General features: G+C 38.6%; 1 pseudogene; it reads left to right on the top strand.

Annotated features, from left to right (window-relative positions):
• Positions 1–689: 689 nt before the first annotated feature.
• On the top strand, positions 690–2,566 carry LOC104852263 (annotated as a pseudogene).
• The last annotated feature ends 2,031 nt before the right edge of the window (positions 2,567–4,597 follow it).

The raw sequence follows: 4,597 nt of genomic DNA, 5'->3' as shown, positions 1-4,597 counted from the left end.
CATTCAGGTGTCACATTCCTGTAAATTTACCAGTTTAAAGTCTCTGGATATAAGCATGTAAACTTCCCTCATCCAGGACAACTGTAGATATTACAATTTTTTTTAAATTTTACCCAATTTGATGATTGATAAATTATTATTTTTGCATTTAATAATGTGTACTTAATTTCTAGTAAAAAATATTTCAATATATTTATTGAATTTATTTTTCTGCTTTTGTGAATTATCTACTCATATCTTTTATATATTTTTCTATTATACTATTGTTCATTTTCTTAAATCATGCATTTTTAATACCATAAGAATAATAATAGACCTATCCTTATAAATATTTTACTTCTAGTTTTCATTTGCTTCTAATTATTCATTTGCCAATAAAATTTTTAATTAATTTATTTTTTCTTGAATATAGTCTGTATTTTCTCTGCTCTAAATATTTTGTCCATTGAACATGCTGGCAGCTTTGGTGATTTTTTGGTGTGTGATCTCTTCACCAACAGACCTGGGCCTACACGCAAGCAATCACGTCAAAGATACCTGCAGTTGGCATTGATAGTGGTACCACCTGCTCCTCTGTGGGTGTCTTCCAGCATGGGAAAGTGAAGATAATCGCCAATGATCAGGGAAACAGAAGCACTTCAAGTTATGTCGCTTTCACCAACACCAAATGACTGATTGGAGATTCTACCAAAAATCAAGTTGCAATGAACCCCACCATCACAGTTTTTTATGCCAATCATCTTTTTGGATATAGATTTGATGATTCTGTTGTCCAGACTGATATGAAGAATTAGCCCATCATGGTGGTGAACAATGCAGGCAGACCCAAGGTCCAAGTTGAATACAAAGGAGAGACATAGAGCCTCTATCCAGAGGAAGTATCTTCTATGGTGCCGACAAAGATGAAGGAAATTGCAGAAGCTTATCTTGCAGAAGCTTATCTTGGGAAGACTTGCCAATGCTGTGGTCACTGTGCCAGCTTACTTTAGTGGCTCTCAGCATCAAGCAACCAAAGATGCTGGAACCATTGCTGGTCTTAATGTACTTAGAATTATCAACAAGCCAACATCTGCTGCTATTGCTTATGGCTTAGACAAAAAGGTTGGAGCTGAAAGAAATGTGCTGGTGTTTGATTTAGGAGGTGGTACTTTTGATGTGTCAGTCCTTGCTACTGAAGATGGAATCTTTGAGGTGAAATGTACAGCTGGAGACACCCACTCAGGTGGAGAAGATTTGGACAACTGAATAGTCAACCATTTTATTGCATAGTTCAAGTGCAAGAATAAGAAAGACATAACTGAGAAAAAGAGAGCTGTCTGCTGTCTCCATACTGCATGTGAACGAGCTCAGAGAACCCTCTCTTCCAGCACCCAAGGCAGTGTTGAGATTAATTCCCTCTATGAAGGAATCGGCTTCTACACCTCCATTATCCATGCTCAATTTGAAGAGTTGAATGCTGACCTGTTCTGTGGCACTCTGGACCCTGTGGAGAAGGCCCTTCAAAATGCCAAGCTGGACAAGTCACCAATCCATGACATTGTCCTGGTGGGTGGTTTTACCCATAACCCTAAGATCCAGAAGCTTCTACAAAATTTCTTCAATGAAAAAGAATTGAATAAGAGCATCAATCCTAGTGAAGCAGTTGCTTATGGTGCCGCTGTTCAGGCAGCCATTCTCTGTGGAGACAAGTCTGGAAATGTTCAGGATTTGATGCTCTTCGATGTGACACCTCTCCGTTGGTATTGAAACTATGGGTGGAGTCATGACAGTCTTCATCAAATGCAATAATACCATTCCTACCAAGCAGACAGAGACCTTCACTACCTACTCAGACAACCAGCCTGGTGTGCTTATTCTGGTACATGAAGGTGAGCGTGCCATGACTAAGCATAACAACCTGCTTGGCAAGTTTGAACTCACTCATACCTCTCGCACCTTGTGGTGTTCCTCAGATTCAGGTCACCTTTGATATTAATGCCAATGACATCCTCAGTGTCTCTGCTATTGACAAGAGTACAGGGAAAGAGAACAAGATGACCATCACTAATGACAAGGGCCATTTGAGCAAGGAGGACATAGAGCGTATGGTCCAGGAAGCAGAGAAGTACAAAGCTGAAGATAAGAAGCAGAGAGATAAGGTTTCCTCCAAGAATTCACTGGCGTCCTATGCTTTCAATATGAAAGCAACTGTTGAAAATGAGAAACTTCAGGGCAAGACCAATGATGAAGATAAACAGAAGATTCTTTTTTTAGGTACCAGGGATGGAACTCAGGTCCTTGTGCTTTCAAGGCAGGCCACCGAACTGCTGAGCCAAATTCCTGGCCCCAGAAGATTCTTGATAAGTGTAATGAAATCATCAACTGGCTGGATAAGAATCAGACTGCAAAAAAGGAAGAATTTGAACATCGGCAGAAGGATCTGGAGAAAGTCTGCAATCCCATCATTACTAAGCTGTACCAGAGTGCAGATGGCATGACTGGAGGAAGGCCTGGGGGCTTCCCTGGTGGGGGAGCTCCTCCTTCTGGTGGTGATTCCTCAAGGCCCCCCATTGAAGAGGTAGATTAAGCCAACCCCCAAGTATAGATTTAGCATTGTTCCACACAATAAAATACTGAAGGACCTAAATTTGTAGCAAATTCTGTGGTAGTTGTTAAAGTTTAACTGCTATAGTAAAGCACCAGACATCCTCAATACTAGAACAAGGAACGTGTGCACAGGGAAAAGATAACATTGCACTTTATAAGCACTGTATTATAAATGGAAATGCAATGTCTTCAATAAAACTATTTAAAATTGGCACCATACAAAATAAATAACTAGTTTTGTCTAACAAAAAATGATTTTTTAAAAAACACCCATGTTTTCTTCTAGTATTTTTATTGATATTTTTGCACTTAAATATTAAATTCATGTGGAACTTGATTTGGTAAATGTGTGGTAAACAATTTAATATTTGTATGAGACAACTAGCTATTTTTTAAAAACTTATTAATAACCCTCCTTTCCCCAGTGATTTTAAGAACCATTTTTTATCTTATATAGAATCTTATACATAATTGAGCCTGTCTTGGGATATTCTATTCTATTAATTGGAAAAAAAACTGGACATTCTGTATTTACTCAAGTGTGTCCTATTTATTTCACTTAAGAGTATAGCCTCAATGTGCATCCATTTAGCTATAAATGTTTCTAGTTTCTCCTTCCTTATGGCTGAGCAGTGCTCCATTTTATAGAAAAACCACATCTTTATCCAGGCTAAAGAGGAAGTGGAAGGAGAGGGGAAAGGAAAAAGAAAAAAATGTGGAAAAAATAGAAACAAAGTCTTTGTAAATAGGGAGGAGTGAAGGTGGTGAAGAGAGGGCAGGGGTATGGAGAAAAAAAAAAGAACCAAGATATATCATGTAAAGGTACAAGATCCCAGTGATAAATGTAACTGTATTGTTTGATTTAAATGTACCAATGAACTTAATGGCAAAATGGCACATTTACTATTATGTCTTCTTATTCAGAAATGAGTATTTCACTTATATATTTGTTCTTTCATTAGCATATTATTTCTCAATAAAGAATGTTGTTTTTCAAATAAGCCTTTAAGTTTCTCAGTAGGTTCAGTGTGAACACATTTGATGTTGTCTTTCCCTTATATTTTTACTGGGTTATTGTTAAGATGCAGGAACTTTAATAGATACTGTGAAGTGCTGCTCAGATCCTCCATCTGGGCTTAGGTAGGCATTTTTCCAGCTGCTGGGTATTAATGGATGACAGATTTAAGTTGAGTCTCTCTCTCTGAAACTCTTTTGCAAAGGAGAGCTGAGTTTTCTAAATTCATCCCCAGATACCCCACAACCAGTGACTAACAAGTTGGGATTATCAGGCAGGGAAATGCTAAGGAATCATCCCAGCTCCAGGACTTCCCACAGAATTGTATGAGGCTCTCATGGACAGTGCATCACAGTTCAACAACCTCTTCTACTCCCCAAAAAGTATTAATCCAGAAGACACTCATTCATAATGTCCTACATTGAGATCTCCATCTCACAGTCCATTTCCCTGAGAACAAGTTCTAAGAGAGTTGTTGCCAGGAGTGATCTGAGAAAGAAAAACTGAACTAAATCACAATTTTGAAACCAAGTCACCTGTTAACCAGCCAACACAAAGGACCCCACCTCAAATAGATGGCTCACTGAAAACTACAAAACTGCAATCATGTTATAGCAACACAACTGTCAAAACATTTTGCAAATGATGTCTTGGGATAGGACACTACTGGAAGAAAATGCACTGGCAGGTGCAGGAGTTTAAGTAGAAGAGGGGTTCTGAGAAAGCACTAATTACAAGAACAACGGAGTCCAGTGGCTTGCTGAGTAGCACTGATGCAGTGGAGGAAGACAAGAAAAGGCTAAGGATAATTAATCACTAATTGAAGGCTAAGTATGAAAATCAGAGGACTCCCTTGGCAGCATATAAAGAGGCACTGATCTCCTGATCTCCTGGGGGAAGAGGGAAGTAAGGATCAAGCACAAGTCTTAATTATAAGATTAGCAAAGTTCCAGAGAAAGTGAAATTCTCAACCTTAATTAAGTCTTCAATGCCAGG

The sequence above is a fragment of the Fukomys damarensis genome, unplaced genomic scaffold, assembly GCF_012274545.1.
Source record: "Fukomys damarensis isolate Sample0158 unplaced genomic scaffold, DMR_v1.0_HiC HiC_scaffold_2, whole genome shotgun sequence".
In the NCBI taxonomy this organism is placed as follows: domain Eukaryota; kingdom Metazoa; phylum Chordata; class Mammalia; order Rodentia; family Bathyergidae; genus Fukomys; species Fukomys damarensis.
The sequence above is the reverse complement of the archived record's forward strand: the minus strand, read 5'-3'. Positions and strand labels throughout refer to the sequence as shown.